This window comes from Chiloscyllium punctatum, chromosome 45 (assembly GCF_047496795.1).
Source record: "Chiloscyllium punctatum isolate Juve2018m chromosome 45, sChiPun1.3, whole genome shotgun sequence".
Taxonomy (NCBI): Eukaryota; Metazoa; Chordata; class Chondrichthyes; order Orectolobiformes; family Hemiscylliidae; genus Chiloscyllium; species Chiloscyllium punctatum.
In genome coordinates this window covers 19,557,996-19,575,305 of record NC_092783.1, presented here as the reverse complement: position 1 = coordinate 19,575,305, position 17,310 = coordinate 19,557,996, and the positions used below count along the sequence as shown (strand labels likewise).

General features: G+C 44.2%; 1 protein-coding gene across 11 annotated transcripts in view; it reads left to right on the top strand.

Annotated features, from left to right (window-relative positions):
- LOC140467201 (transcriptional enhancer factor TEF-5-like) overlaps positions 1 to 17,310 on the top strand; it is a 262,516-nt gene that overhangs the window by 33,157 nt on the left and 212,049 nt on the right. Inside the window, exon 1 of one of the 11 annotated variants that reach the window (XM_072563402.1) lies at positions 14,874 to 14,891. The exons of the other annotated variants lie outside the window; for them this stretch is intronic. The gene's annotated coding sequence lies outside the window, so the exon portion shown is untranslated. Of the gene's footprint in view, positions 1 to 14,873; positions 14,892 to 17,310 lie in introns of those variants that run through there. 11 annotated transcript variants of the gene reach the window in all.

Below are 17,310 nucleotides of genomic sequence, written 5' to 3'. Positions count from 1 at the left end.
CTCACATGATTACACTTGGGTGGAGATGTGGGGGTCAATTTCTTTGTAACCTGGAGTTAGAGTAGGTCCTTAATCCTTTAACTTTTCCTGGGTTGCGATTGAGTTTACAAGTCAAGAATTGTGTGACTTTAATGGACTCTCTTGGGTGGTTCCAGATGCAGAAGAACTGCCCATTGGGAAATTCAATTTCCCACAGTTCCCACCGAGCTGGCTGGATGGGACACTGCGCGGGCCTGACACTCCAGTCTATGATGCTCTTATGATTCTGGTTGTTGGAATAACAGGGTCCAAGAAGATGATTGTTGGGACTGACAAATAGGGTCGTCAAATACACAGAATCAACATTTACATGGCAATGTATGGTTTATGCCACTACTAGCATTACCCCCTCGCCCCACCCTGACTGAAAAACTGTCTACCTACGAAGATTAGATTAGATTACTTAGTGTGGAAACAGGCCCTTTGGCCCAACAAGCCCACACCAACCCTCCGAAGAGCAACCCCTACCTTTACCCCTTCACCTAACACTACAGGCAATTTAGCATGACCAATTCACCTAACCTGCACATCTTTGGACTGTGGGAGGAAACCCACGCAGACACGGGGAGAATGTGCAAACTCCACACAGACAGTTGCCTGAGGCGGGAATTGAACCTCTCAATGAAATATCACAATGTTATCCGCCCTTGCCCTTCTAGGGAATCTTTCGTGTTTCCTGTCTCCTCATAAGGAAGCCTGAAAACATTTCTGGTGAATTTTTTTTCTACCATTCCTAAAGGCAAACGTATCCTTTTCAATGTGCGATATCCAAAGATGTATAGAAATGGTCTAATCAAGGCCTTCCTAAACTGTAGCAAAGCCTGCTCCTCTTTCTATCCAAAGGTTAGAATATATAAAGGCTAATATTGGATTAACGTTTTTGATCACTTTTGTTTTGTACCCAGCCTGTTGGGGGAAAGAGCGAATTATAAAGATGAGCACTGGTTAGTGGTAGCCAAACTTTTAATAATGCTCTGCTCTGTTCTCTGATTGCTACCAACACTGTGACCTCTCACCTCCGATTTGTGTGCTCAGTGCTCACAAAGTAAAACCTATAAATCAGAACGCAGAACTCAACTGAGCGTGGTGCAGGCTTTGAAAATTTGGTGGCACAGCCTGAGGAGAGATTGTGATTTTAGATTTGCATCTAATTTATTCGCAAATCGTATTCGCAAGTTGTTACAATCTGTTCCTGTTCTGGCCAGTGGACCTTTACGACAAAAGCCGGGGAAGAGATCCGTTTTGAAACCTTAGCTGTTGTTTTGTGCCTGCAAAATAGTAATGTATTGATATGTTTGAATTGATGAAGCCTCTTGCCTAATGACGTCTTGGTGGTTTTCTTCAATCTGAATGTGTTTAGACAATTGGAGAGTTTTACTGAGTGGATTGTGACACCATGCAGCAGTGAAAACACCATTGACCATCGTGTGTCTTCCTGTCACCACAACACACCCCCATTTCCCTCCCACTTCCCGGTTCTATGGTCATCTCCAACAAGGTGCGGGAAACATCCTGACAGAATCTTAAAGAAAGATCGTCAGAATTTCTTGAGGTGCTTTGTGTCCAATTAAATAATTTTGTACTGCTCTGAAAACAAGGTCATCAGCTTGCGCACAGCACGCTTCTAGTGCCATTCAGTTATTCATTCTTTGTGGTCAACCCGGTGTGTTCAGTCTGGACCATATTGGCCTATGGTTGAAAGATAATTATCACCGAATCCCAGAGTTGTTACAGCACAGAAAGAAGCCGCTCAGTCCCTTATCTGTGCTAGCTCTCTGAATGAGCAATCACCTAGTGACATTTCTTCTGTTTTCTCTCCGTTTCCCTGCGCATTCCTCCTCTTCTGATAATCGATCTGATCAAGTTATTTGCTAGGGTAACTAAAGAATGACTTGATCCTCTTCATAATAGTGTCATGACATTTAGGCAGGCTGTCTTATCTTATTAGACAGTGCCATTTGTCTGTGGTTTAACTGGGGCCAATATCCTGGCCTCTGAGTTAGAAACCATGGTGGGTAGGCCTCTCAGTCTGAGCTGGATTTTGTGACCTTGAGGCACAGACTCAGCCTAAACAGGATTCTATGTTGGAAGCTGAGAAATCCAATGCACTATCAGAAGGATTTGCATTTTGTAGCATCTTTTTCCATCATTAGGATGTCCAAAGGATCGTATAATCATCATTCAGAAAAAAATCATTCTGGACTTGAAACATTAACCCTCTACAGAGACCTCCAGACCTGCTGAGTTTCTCTAGCATTATCTGCTGTTATTTCAGATGTCCAGTATCTGAATTTTGCTTTTATCTATGTAGTTCCTCTTGTAATATCGGAAATGTGACAGTTCATTTGCATGCAACTGACTCTCTCACACAACAGTAAGCTAACCTGAAGATAATTTTAATGATTTTGCCAAAGGGGTACATATTAGCCCGGTCACTGTCAGGTTTTTTTTTAACATAGTTTTGTCAATGGTCCATACTCAAGCTGATGGCTGGAACCTTAATTTAATGTCTAATCTGAAAGATGGCAATTCGAACTGCACAGCACTCCCTCATTATTATTCTGGTGAAGGTACTACTAAGGTGAAGTCCCTAAAATGGGATTTGAATCTATGACCTTCAGGCAAGAGTACTGCCCGCTAAGCCATGGTTTATGTTCTGAGCAAGCGTCACACGACGTGCAACATTAACTCTGCTTTCTCTCCACAGATGCTGCCAGTCCTGCTGAGCTTTTCCTGCGATTTCTGTTTTTTTTTGTCTCTGATTTGCATGGCTGATGACGTGTATAGATTAACCAACAGTTGAGTGGGGTTGGTAACCCTAGGAGTTGCTTTTGGCATCCTCCTTTTAGACATTGCAGGATTGGTAAGATTTAGAGATTAAATGTTTAACTGGTGAGTTTGGGTTAAGATGGAAGGGATCAATTTGTGGCACATTGTGATTAACTCTAAGGTAAGAATGATTGTTTGCTGAATGAACAAGCTTTACCTGCGTAAAACTGGGAACAATCTATAGGACAATAACGGTGGCTGTGGGTGAGGTCTTCAATTTGTGTAGAAGGTAGGGAAGAAGAAAGGGGAAAGAGGGAATAGGAAAGATAGTGCAAAACATGGGAAAAGGAAAAAGGTCAGATCAGGTAGTGGGAGGAGAAGTTTTAAATTGTCTGCCGTAGGGTCTGACTCTATTGATGGCCAGCACTTGCTGAATAATTCAGAGTGCAATAAAAGCTGCATCAACTGCCCATTTAAACTGATAGGGGAGGCGATGACATAATTGTAATGTCACTGGTCTAATAATGCAGAATGCCAGCCTAATGTTTCTGGCCCCGTGGGTTCGAGTCCCATCGTGGTAGATGGTGAAATTTGAAACTGACAAAAGAAAACTGGTCTACAGGTATTCATGCAACTATTGTCAATGTCGTAAACCCATCTGGTTCACTGTTATCCTTTCCGGGGAGGAAATCTGCCTTCTTTGTATTGTCTGACCAATGCTTGACTCTAAACTCTCCGGTTGACTCTAAACTGTCAACTGGGAAATTTGGTAAGGGTAATAAGTGCAAACCCAACCAACAAAACTCCACGAAGAAATGGTTTAAAAATGGAAATGTGGCTCATTTATCACTGCAAGAAATAACGCCTTCAAATACAAGGATCTCCTCTCTGCGAACAAAAAGGATATGCTCAACCATTGTGTCTTTCCTTTGAATTATCTCTGAGCTTGCATAGTTCTCCATAGTTTCTCCAATCAGACTCATCTGACCAATCAGCACTCTTCCTTCCTGTAGTGTAGATTGTTGTGACCATTTTAAAGCTGGGCTCTCTCTCGTGTCTGTCCGAATGTGGTGTGGCTATTTTTTAACAATATTCAGTTGGTGGGATACAGACCAGGAACCTCTTCTGAGCTGTTGCTACTTTGAAAAGGTTGGGACCCACATCTGCCAGTGGGCTGGACTGAGAGCTGAGAAAACCCTGAGTTACAAACAGCTGATTGTAAAGGAGAATACAGTAAACACAATGGCAGAAGGAGGGTGTTAACAAAGGTGTGGATAGGTCTCTCTGAATACTCCTGCTACAACTGTCCAAGAGGACTGAGTTAGCAAAAGGGAGGGCCAGCAAAAAAATGTTGATTTTATTGCTGCCCTGAAACATAACCTAGGGATTGGTGTGAAGGCTGAATTCAGCTCAGAGGATTGACAAATAAAGTGAAGCTGTCAATCCATTATAGACTGCTAAATGATGGAAAGGAAGCGATGGAAAGATCTTTCCAATCAGCTGGAGGAAAAAAAATCAAGCAACAATTGGGTCGTTATCTCATAATAGGACTGAATCAAGCAGCAAGGAATGGGAGTGACTTTACAATGTATCTGGAAAAGTCTGTCATCCAGTGAGAACAGCACAGAGTGCTGGATGGAGATCGAGCAATTGATATAGATTCTACGAGGTTTGAGGACCATCTGAGAAAGAACAGCTTGACATAACTATTTTAGTTTCGATGTTAAAAAGCAAATAGGAAAGATGTTTTGATTTGAAAGAGGGAGACAACAAAATGTTATATTAGTGCAGGAGCAAAAAGATCTGTGATGCAATAAGCCTGGAGACAAATCAGCTAAAATGATGACCTGTGATCAATAGAAGGGGGTTATAGTCTAGATTGGATAACTGTTTGTCTAAATTTTTAACGGATGTAGCAAAAACTAGGTACTTTTGATTAATAGAGAAAACAAAAGTGAATAGAATGAGGCTGGAAGAGGAATTTACCAAACGTCGGGCCATTACGATAAGAAATTAAGTAATGTACAAGAAACAAGCATAAAGAGACGAGAGACAGACCAGGAGAGTGGTTAAAGAGAAACATTGAAGACGTTTGAGTGAGTGGAATGTGGAGGATAAATTGGAAAGAAAGGTGAGACCAATCAGGCATGAGTGAAGGAAGAGCCCAGATTTGACACACCCTCAACATGAGTCTGTTGTGACTCTGCTGGAATCACATTAGTGAGGATACAATGGCAGGAGGTCCATGTGCAATCCAAGTCTCAAGTTTCTAATGGACAGTGACTGAATAAAAGAGCAATGATGAGTATTTGGGCTTGTCATTTTGATTGTGCATGGGGTAATCAGAATGAGGAGGTGGGATAACTAGGAAACAGCAAGGTGGGAAATCAGGAGAGTGGCTTCCTGTAAAAAGGCTCATGTTGCTATAACTGATAATAGAATAGTAGGGCTGATAGATGTAACCTATTGGAATAAGGACGATGTTTACTTTTATTCCTTTTACCACTTAGTGTTAAAATATTAGAAAGTTAAAGAAGACTTCCATTTGTGTAGCACCCTTCACTTAACCTCAGGATGTTTTCAAGCACTTCCCAGCCAATGAAGTAACTCTTGATGTGTAGTGTCTTGTATGCAGCTTATGAAACGTGCCAGCCCATTTATATACAGCACGCCCCCACAAGCAGTGATTTAATGCCCAGATAGTCTTCTCTCAGTGATGTTTGCAGGTCTCCAAGTTTCAATTCCCTTTTTGTTCTTTGGATAGTGTCATGAGATCTATTACTGGATTAGTGGTGCTGGAAGAGCACAGCAGTTCAGGCAGCATCCAACGAGCAGCGAAATCAACGTTTCTGCTCTTGACCTCTTCATTTCCAACTGCCGCCGGGACATTAACCGCCTCAACCTGTCGTCCCCCCTCCCCCACTCCAACCTCTCACCCTCACAACGCGCAGCCCTCCAATCCCTCTGCTCCAATCCCAACCTCCCCATCAAGCCAGCGGATAAAGGGGGCGCAGTGGTAGTCTGACGCACTGACCTCTACACCGCTGAAGCCAAACGCCAACTCGAGGACACCTCTTCCTACTGCTCCCTCGACCATGACCCCACCCCCCATCACCAAACCATCATCTCCCAGACCATACAGAACCTCATCACCTCAGGAGATCTCCCACCCACAGCTTCCAACCTCATAGTCCGGGAACCCCGCACTGCCCGGTTCTACCTCCTTCCCAAGATCCACAAGCCTGACCACCCTGGCCGACCCATTGTCTCAGCATGCTCCTGCCCCACTGAACTCATCTCTACCTACCTTGAAACTGTCCTATCCCCCTTAGTCCTGGAACTCCCCACATACGTTCGAGACACCACCCACGCCCTCCACCTCCTCCAAGACTTCCGTTTCCCTGGCCCCCAACGCCTTATCTTCACCATGGATATCCAATCCCTCTACACCTCCATTCGCCATGACCAGGGCCTCCAAGCCCTCCGTTTTTTCCTCTCCAGACGTCCCCAACAGTACCCTTCCACTGACACTCTCATTCGTTTGGCCGAACTGGTCCTCACCCTTAACAATTTCTCCTTTGAATCCTCCCACTTCCTCCAGACCAAAGGTGTAGCCATGGGCACACGTATGGGCCCCAGCTATGCCTGTCTCTTTGTTGGCTATGTAGAACAGTTGATCTTCCGTAATTACACCGGCTCCACTCCTCACCTCTTCCTCCGCTACATTGATGACTGCATTGGCGCCACCTCGTGCTCCCGTGAGGAGGTTGAGCAATTCATCAACTTCACCAACACATTCCACCCTGACCTTAAATTTACCTGAACCATCTCTGACACCTCGCTCCCCTTCCTGGTCCTCTCCATCTCCATTAGTGACGACCGACTTGACACTGACATTTTTTACAAACCCACTGACTCCCATAGCTACCTGGATTACACCTCTTCCCACCCTATCTCTTGCAAAAATGCCATCCCGTATTCCCAATTTCTCCGCCTCCGCCGTATCTGCTCCCAGGAGGACCAGTTCCACCATAGGACACACCAGATGGCCTCCTTCTTTAGAGACCGCAATTTCCCTTCCCACGTGGTTAAAGATGCCCTCCAACGCATCTCGTCCACATCCCGCATCTCCGCCCTCAGACCCCACCCCTCCAACCGTAACAAGGACAGAACGCCCCTGGTGCTCACCTTCCACCCTACAAACCTTCGCATCAACCAAATCATCCGCCGACATTTCCGCCACCTCCAAAAAGACCCCACCACCAGGGATATATTTCCCTCCCCACCCCTTTCCGCCTTCCGCAAAGACCGTTCCCTCCGTGACTACCTGGTCAGGTCCACACCCCCTTACGACCCACCCTCCCATTCTGGCACTTTCCCCTGCCACCGCAGGAACTGTAAAACCTGTGCCCACACCTCCTCCCTCACCTCTATCCAAGGCCCTAAAGGAGCCTTCCACATCCATCAAAGTTTCACCTGCACATCCACCAATATAATTTATTGTGTCCGTTGCTCCCGATGTGGTCTCCTCTACATAGGGGAGACTGGGCGCCTCCTAGCAGAGCGCTTTAGGGAACATCTCAGAGACACCCGCACCAATCAACCAAACCGCCCCGTGGCTCAACATTTCAACTCCCCCTCCCACTCTGCCGAGGACATGGAGGTCCTGGGCCTCCTTCACCGCCGCTCCCTCACCACCCGACGCCTGGAGGAAGAACGCCTCATCTTCCGCCTCGGAACACTTCAACCCCAGGGCATCAATGTGGACTTCAACAGCTTCCTCATTTCCCCTTCCCCCACCTCATCCGAGTTTCAAACTTGCAGCTCAGTTACTGTCTCCTTGACTTGTCCGACCTGCCTATCTTCTTTTCCACCTATCCACTCCACCCTCTCCTCCTTGACCTATCACCTTCATCTCCTCCCCCACTCACCCATTGTACTCTATGCTACTCTCTCCCCACCCCCACCCTCCTCTAGCTTATCTCTCCATGCTTCAGGCTCACTGCCTTTATTCCTGATGAAGGGCTTTTGCCCGAAACGTTGATTTCGCTGCTCGTTGGATGCTGCCTGAACTGCTGTGCTCTTCCAGCACCACTAATCCAGTATTTGATTTTCAGCATCTGCAGTCATTGTTTTTACCTTCATGAGATCTATTGTCTACTGGACAGATAAGGCTAGCTTTCAATTTGCTGTCTCATATGGAAGGCAAAATCTTTTGGTACAGTGTTCCCAGTACTGCCCTGGAGTGTTGGCCTCAATTACATGCTGGACTGGGTCATGGATCCAAGATCTTCTGACCTGAGGCAAAAGTCGTAGTGCAGAGCCGTGAATGCTATTTGACGTGGAGTTGATAAATGCTGAACTGTTCGAAGGAAGTTTGTAATGCAGTTCTTTTTGTTTGAAACGTGTAAAACCTATCCTATAGAGATAATAAAGGAACAAAAAAACAGAAACTTTCTGGGATTTTGTGAACAATTTTTTTTGACCAGTTAATTTCAGAAGGATGTTGGACACCGGCTTCTTTAAGGCAATTGCAGTGGGTGACTTTTGTAATAGAGAGACAAACATGTCTCTGAGTCCACTCTGGGCCAGTTGATGGGAAACACAAATGACATGATCAAAATTTGAAAGTTTCAGAGGAAGTAAAAATTGCCATTGAAGAGGAACAGGCAAACTCAAATTAGTAACTGACACCTGAAAGAATGTGTAAGGAGATTTGTTTACCATAAACAGGGGCTGTTAAACTATAGAGTGTCCAATTAGAAACAGTGGTGAAAGTGTAATTAATAAGGGATAGTGGAAGAATAATTGTAAAAAGGGTATAGTGAGAGAGCTGAGGAATAGGGCTATGGGGATAACACTTTCTGAGACTTGATGCAGGAACAAGGAGTTAAGTGGCTTTCTCTTTGTAGGCTTGGGTAAAAATGTGCACTATAGTCAAATAGTGACATTTCACTCTAACTTGAATTATGTACTTTGTTTAATATTTGAGAAAAAATAAAAATGAATAATGGCCATTTTGGAATGAAGAGTGACTGGGCAGTTGACTGTTTTTGTAACGGATGCAATGTTGATCTTTCAAAACCAAAAAATGTCTCTTTCTTGTCCACTTTAGATTGGCTGTCTTTGAACTTTGGAGAAGTTACTTAAAAACATTTTGTTTGGCACTGGGAGCCAGTTTGGCCTTTGACCCTCAACCCTTATTGAAGCTGCTTGAAAATGTTGGTGTTAAAAGGTGTCAACACTCTGGCTATTCCCCAGTGACATTTGAGTGCTTGTTGTTTTTACAAGTATTTTGGGTTTCTGCTTCAGTCTTACATTGACCAATTTAGCCTGAAGGGATTTGTATTTTGATATCTTCTGTTTCGATTCTCGCCCCAATATCTGTATGTTTATGTTCTGGGAAAGTGTAGAACATAGTGTTTACTGGCTTAAACATGCTGCCATTTTCTCACACACCAGCTGTTGCCTTTTTGTGTGAAGTCATGTTGGGGGAAGAGGTAGTGGGGATAATTTCTTGCCTTGTTAGCTATAGGAAGGATAGCTACTTTTTTGATTAAAGGTATACTGTGGGGAATATATTTTGTGTGATACAACTTTTGTAACTTTTGATAAAGTACGCGTCACAATTTTTAAAAGGGGGGTTCCGATTTGTCATTACAAAAGTGCAATACGGTCAATTTCTTTCAAGACAGTACACGACGTTCTCTTGAGATGCCTAATTACACTCTCAATTAACTTTCTTTGTATAGTATACATTTCATGTCTCACTTTCTCTAATACAGCCTCTGGTGAGCTTCAGCCTTTCAGTGTAGTTGGTAGAGAGAGTTAGACCACTGCGCCTCTGCCTCCGTGAGTCTCTCAGTAAGTAGCCTTGGACTTTGAAATGTGTCATGCGCGTCATTCTGTCATTGGCTGCCTTTGACAGGTTCAGATCCCATTTCTGCAGGTGTTTACACTTTAGACGTTTGGCTTATTCTAAGTCATTGTCTCTCCAAAGTACAGATTCAAACTGAGCCTAGGGTCACTGGAGCTGAACAGATTGGAGTCTTGGCTGTTTTGGCTCGCTCCGGTGTTAGTAAAACCCTTTTTACAGCCAAGGCATCCAGTTATGTACTGCGTCCCACTGGAGGCAGGTTTATATTGAGCAATGGTTTACTGCAGCCCTCTTTGTTTTGGAAGATGGCATGTGTGGCACAGCTGAGATGATGCCAAGTAGGTGTAAATGCCAGCACCCCCCTATCTTGGTGTTGGTGTGGGTCTGACCCTGATGATGCATAATTATAAATTAACTCATTCTCTGTCCCCTGGTATGCAGGTTGTATGGTCCCTTGTTGTACAGACCTTGCGCCTTCCTCCTCCCCCTGCCATTGACTTGACCTGTGTTTGCCCTTCCCTGATTTATTACAAGTTTTACAGTTGCCAAGAGAAGACAAACATTCAGTTTCCGGATGATTCTGTGACTGATTTACAGGCATAATATTGTGGACCCTTTGACAATGTAAAACATATGGTTCTATTTCTATGGGGTTACATTATACCGTTTTTGTAATTCGAGTCCCTTTCGTTCTAGGATGGATGGATGGGTGTTCTGTGCAGGCAGGCGTACTTTGTTCTGTTGTATCCAGTACATTCTGCCGAGCGCAGCTTCATTCCCTGACCAGATGGCTGTACATTCATTGAGCCATCAACCACAAGATGATTAGCATTCAGCCTTTGTTCAGGACCCTCACCGCCTGTCGGATGTTGCTCAGAGCAGAGAGCTGAAATGGCCCTGCTTGTCAAATCCATGAGTTGCAAAGAGTTTCATTTACCTGCAGTGCTGAGCTTTGTGCTCAGTCATGGTGCTGTGAGCAGCTCTATGTGAGAACCATGTTGTCTCCTTGCCAGACCATTGCTGCCCTTGGAGTAATGTGGGAAACCTGGAAGCTTGCCTTCCATTAGGGTGCAGTTTTGCTAATAAAATAGACCGAATGTAAGCCAACTTCATGTGCAAGGAATTTGAAAACCAAGTTGGCATCCATGGTCACCAGTTGGTACTCCGCTTTGAATCAACCTGTTGCTGGTGCCCTCTACTATCCCTGTTCAAGAGATATTGTGTTCGGGATTTCCGAATTAACAGCTCAAGATTCCTGACCGTGTCCTTGTATCAACAGAAATTTAACTCCACCAAAGCAAAGTACTCTTTTGTGTTGAATGCCTCCCTCTTTCTGACCAGGGTGAGTGTGTCAGGGCAGGTCAGGAAATTGAGACCCATCAACAGATCTATGATGAAGGAAGGACTTTCGAGCATCCTGAAGGTAGCCTGGAGGGTGCCATCACTGAATGGCAGGGCATCATAAAAAGTGGAACTTTAAGGAGCTTAAGCCATAAGTGGAGAGAAACAACAATGTGTGTTCCACTGACGTTGTTTCCTAAAGTTTCTGTTTCTTAAGTAGCCTTTTACTAATGAGACTTCTTTCCTAAAAGGATGATTTCACTACATGTTTTATAAATGTGGCGCTATCTTTCTGTATGTGGCTATTCTGTCCACAACTTTTCTGACTGAGCTATCCACTGAGTGCCATTTGCCATCTCTTTCTCTCCCTGATAAATTCTGAGGTATAAATCTAGGTGTTCCTACCTAACTCAGCATTAACCTTCATTATTTGATGAAATCACAGCCCTACTGTTCTGTAGAATGGTTTCTAAAGGGATTATGATAAAAGCTCCACATGAGAACTGATGACGCAGGCTAATCTTTGGGAAATGCTTCACAGGTTGACTGAAGGGTTAGAGGAAAATCGTTATTTGTTAAAACAAATCATGTCTGGGTGGCAGGGAATGTACAGAGCCGTGTGAGGGAGAGAGTTCAGTGCTGGAACCATGACTGTTTCTGATTCACTGATGGTTCTGATTCAAACTCAGTGCAGAGTGGGTGAAATTGTCATGGGATATCAAACAGCAGGCTGGAATTTGGCACTTGCTATTTGGAGCGGTTGGGGTGATTACTATACAGGGGATACTAAGTTAGTACATAAGAGGGTAGAGGCTTTAGTTTATTCTTTTGTGGGATACGTGGATCACCAGCAGGGCCAGTTCTTGTAGCCCATCCCTGATTACCCTTGAGCTTAGTGGCTTATCAGACCACTCCAGAGAATCAATCACATTACTGTGAATCTTGAGTCACATGTAGACCAGGCAAGGATGACTGATTTCTTCAATTCATCAGTGATTCATTTAGGAAGGGCCCGTATCTGTACCCAAAGTGTTCAATAACCAGGAGGCATCTGGCAGAAGGATTGAGGGGATTTGAGGAACCGCTTCATCTATAACGATGAGGGTGGTGGTGTGGCAGTGTGAAACACTTGTGGAAATGGTGATGGAGCCATCAAATCTATAGGGAACCCGGGTGTGGGTGAGGGTTTCAACAACAGATGAGTTGAGACTTTTGATTGTGTGATCGAGCTGGTAATAGCAGATCTTGGTTCTAATGCAAGTATGTGATTGGAATCACTTCTTGGGCGTGTGAGGGTGAGATCAGATACTGCACTAAGCTTGTGAATAGCCTTGACCATGCTCTGACTGTTACTAGGGAGAAGGATAGAGAAAGTTGTAAAGGAGCAGAATCTGTGATTGGAGCCAGTTTTTATTTAGTTAATACCAAACTGACAAATGTCTTAATATCTGTACTCTGGGTATAGGCATCCTCCTTGCTGAGCTGAGAACAGGCTAGCCTTTATTTATCTCCCATCTTGAACTGCCTGTGTGATTAGGTGCTGATCTTCTAGCATTGCAGTCCTTTAAGTATAGGGACACCCACAATGATGATAGCGAGAAAATTCTGGGACGTTGCCCCAGCAATAGCAAGGGAACGGCGATATTGAATAGCATGTATTTTGGATGGTGACAAAAACATTTCAATCATGGGGAATGGAAATAACTCCTTTTTAAGCACGGCTCCCTTCTGAAACTGGGGTGAAGGACTTGGAGTAGGAAATAGGCAAGTTTATTCTAAATCTTACAGGTGCTATGCCTGAGATGGGAATGCAGGTGTTTAATCTGAATCTCCCATTCACTGGAGCTGGCCCACTGCATGTTTGTATGTGGTAGAGGGGAGTACGGAAGCAGAGGTTTATAATGGAGGTGATGACAATTGGTTGTTCAGCCATCTCTCTTGTAAATGAACCATCTGAAGGTGAAGGTTGGAAGTGCTGTAAACTTTCAGCAGTTCTGACAGCACATGTGCAGAGATGCAATGAGTTAATGACTTGGGTCTGACCTTTGCTAAGGGCATTCCTTTGAACAAAAACCTCGTACCTGGAACATTGACTGCTCTCTGCACAGGTGTTGCCTGACTCACTGAGGCTTATTGGCACTTTGCGTTCTTGTTTCAACTGAACAGCAGCTTCTGAGGTGTCAGGTAGCAGAAATGGTTAAGATTTGGGGAACTACAGATTCTGAGAATTCCTGACACGCACTCTCCGTTCCTGCCTGCCTTGAGAATCACACAAGCTGGCCATTATGAACTCATTTTGTGATGTGCACAATGATCGTAGGGCTGAAGGCCGTGGTGCTCTTTTTTTTTTTTCCCTGCTGATGAACAGGTCTTCATGTACAGCAGCTTCCACAACCTGATGTCAATGCATCCGTACACCAGTTGGTACCTGTGTGAGGCAGGTGGACCATTGCACAGCCTTGCAGCTTAGAGGGGGCATAGGTTGAAACATTTAATTAAGCCGACAGGTTACATAAACAACGGCTTGTATTCTCTTGGGGACGTGAAGGACTGAACCTCTGGAGGTGTTTAAGATGTTTAAAGAGGTGCTAGCTTGATTCTTTTCCTCCCCTATCTCATCTGGTGGGAGAATTCTAATCAAGACTACAGTTAATGTCAGGCAACATTTCTTACTGGAGTCCTCCCCTACTAAAGGAGGTCAGTTGAAAGTTTCTAAGTAAATTGATGGATTTTTATTCGATGAAGATAGAAAGCATATGGAATCAGTAATGAGCAGGTAAGTGGAGTTGAAATACAGATCAGCCGTGACCCCATTGAGAGGTGAGGATGTGAAGGTGCTGGTGTTGGATTGGGGGTGGACAAAGTTTAAAAGTCACACAACTGTTGGACTATAACCTGGCGTTGAGTGATTTTTTTTTTTGTAACCTTTATCATTGAAAGGTAGAATGGGCTTAAAGGGTTGAATGGCATCTGCCTATTACATTGAGCGATAAAGTGCAGCAGCAAGTTCCTCCATTATAATTTCTGCCTTTCTTGCCAAACGCGCATTGGAGAAACGGAAACTGCAGATTTTGGAATTCAAGGTAAACGAGCAAGTGGCTGGAAGAACGCAGCAGGCCGGGCAGCATCAAGAGGTGGAGAAGTCCATGTTCTGGGTACAACCCTTCTTCAGGACTGGGGGCGAGGGTGGGGGGGTTTAGTTGGAGACTGCACCCATCACCACCTCACCATTCTGCCCAATGAGGTTGATTGATGGGAGGGATGGGTCTGGTTGTTAGATGGAAGGAAGGGCCGGTTGGTGGAATGGAAGGGAGGGGGTAGGGGGTGTGGGTGGGAAGGTTATTTGAAATTGGAGAACTCAGTGGTGAGTCCTCTGGGCTGTCAGCTGCCCAGGTGGAAGATAAGGCGGTGTCCCTCAAATTTGTGGTCTGATATGCTGTGGAAATGGAGGAGGCCGAGCATGGACATGTCGGAGAGGGAGTGGGAAGGAGAATTGAAATGGGGAGTGACTGAGATCAGGCTGGCCCTCACCTGCATTGGAATCTGGAGTTTGCACTTGATGGGCAGAGAGTAAGGCGATGGGATAAGGTGGGAATTGGGAGGGGGCAGTGATTATGGTGACTCAAGTTAATCAGGCATGAGCTTCAGCGAAACCTGTCCATTTTCCTGTCTCGCCCCCCCCACCCCGCTTCCCCTTCCTCCTCCTCCTCAATGAAGACCTGCACTTCGTGAGAGGAGAGAAACAAACCAGAACCTGCTGAACCTGTTTAATCTGCAGCTGCCCTGGTCTGTTTGAAACGGAGAATAGTGTCTGTCTTTGGTAATTCCCCTGGACCTAGTGAGAGTGGACCACTGCACAGTCAAGGTGGGTTCAGCTTCAATGCTTTTCATCCATTTTTCTTATCTAAAGTCTGTCAGAAGCCATACTGTGTCTCTACCCAGTCCCATCATCCGAAAACAAACCACCTTCGATCAGAGTATGAGCATGATGGTGCTGGTTTGTTTGACTATGAGTTCAGTCGTACCGACTGCACCCTAACAATCAATCCGGAGCTAAGCTGGTGTCTACCTCATAGTTGGAAATTGAATAACAAGAGTCCATTCATCCCCTTGAGCCTGTTCTGCCATTCAGTTGAAACTTGGTTGATCTGTGTATTAACTCTATTTACCTGTTTTAGAGTCATCGAGCTGTAAAGCACGGAAACCAACTCTTCCATCCAACTCGTCCATGTCGAACAGATATTCCAGTCCCCTTTTCCAGCATTTGGCCTATATCCCTCTAAACGCTTCTATTCATATACCCGTCCGGATGCCTTTTTAAATGTTGTAATTGTACCAGCCTCCACCACTTCCCTCTGGCAGGTCATTTCATGCACGTCCCACCCTCTGCACATAAAAGTTGTCCCTTAGATCCCTTTAAAGTCTTCCCCCACCCCCTCACCTTAAACCTGTGCCCTCTAGTTTTGGATTCTGCTGTCCTGGGGATAGGATCTTGGCTCTTTCACCGATCTATACCCCTCATAATTTAATCATTAACACTAAAAATCAGTTCCTATTTCCAGTTTGAATATGTCTCGGGAGTGAAAATTTGAAATTCACTGCTTTTCGTGTGAAGAAGGCTAACTTTGATATCATACCTGAACAGTTCGAAGTTTCGGGTTTGGACACCTTGTTCTAGATTGTTCCCTTCTAGTGGAATGAATCTTCATTTTAATCCTATCAAATAGTTTGGTCATTGTAATCACATTACTTGGCTTCACTTTAATTGTCTATGCTGTACTCAAAACCGTACAAACGAAATGTAACCCTTTTAAACTCTGTATGTTAACTGGGACTTTCAAATTGGCACTGAAGATGGACAGTGTCAGTGAAGGTTTTTTATTGCAGGGAAGACAAACATCCATTAGATGCAGCCTGGAATAGAAAGGAGCAGAAAATTGAGTCTTGTTAGAGAAAAGCAAAGGATATCAATAAATTTTGTTTTATTAGGTCAGTGACAGCTGGTGACTTGCAGTTTTTTTTATGGTGAGTTAATTCTGTCCTTATTTTGTCATAAACTGAACAGTGATAGCCCATAGCTGCCTCAATAGCAGAATAGACCTTACCCACAGGAGACTGTCTCAGTGATTCTGAGAAACATCTGCCCTCCACCTAAAAGCCAGTTTTCCAGTTGGAGTTCTGGTGTTGTTTTCAGGAATGGACCTTTTTTGGTTTTAAAACTACATTGCTCATTCCACACTTGTACAGCCATTTGTGTTTCAGCTTACATCAAGCCAAATGTACCTTAATTGAAATTTTCAAATGAGCCATGAAATTTTAAAGACTATTTTATTGTATCAAGCATTTGACTCTTACACAGCCAATTATTTGTAATTTTGTACAGGTACTGTGTTCTGAAATAACATAGGTTCAGGGGATGTGTGAGAGACTGTCTGTCTGTCTGTTTGAGGGTGACAGAGACTAGCCACCCTGTGACCTTTCCCTGGACACGGTTTTAGATTAGTATACTACAACAGGAGGAGAAATCCTGAGGAGTCAAAACTGGATTTGGTATTCCACTGTGCTTTTTCTTTTAAAAAGAACAGCTTATATCATTCTGTTTTGAGCCTAAGTGTTTGGCTCCTGTGATGAACAGGTTGTGTGTGACTGTGAACTTTAATTGATTTTAGAGTTCTGAGCATATTTAAGAAATTACAGTTCTCTGAATTATTGTCTGTCTGATTGTTTTGATCAGGAAGCTCCCATTTTGGATCCCTGTTTAATTGATCACAGTCAGAGAAGCACGGATGAGGGCGTTACATCTCTGTTGGTTTCCATATCTCTGGAGTGAGGAAACTGGGAAGCCACCTGGAGTTCGCTCTCCTGACCACGTGGCTGTTTACGAGATATTGTTATGGACCAGGCCAGACCTTCTCAAAGCATTTCAAGAAAGTTGACCGGACCCTAACTTTGCTAGTTGTTTTAAGCAGGTGTATAGTGAATATACTAGAAGTAATGCAGCTGGCCCAACCACTCCGTTTTAAACAAAACCGAATTTATTTGCAAGATTACTGAATGAAACACAAAAGAGAACACAATGTAGACTAAATTAACCTATCGAAAATCCAACAGATTATCCCAACTTAATGATGCTGTTCCAAATTCCTGCAACAATCCCCATAAACACCCTTTGGCAAAAAAGGTAAAATCAAACACAAGGTCTTACAGGAGAGAGAGAGAGAGTGTGTGATGGCAGAGAGATTCAGCATGAAACACCTTCCATGTAGCTGTTCCTTTGACCAGCA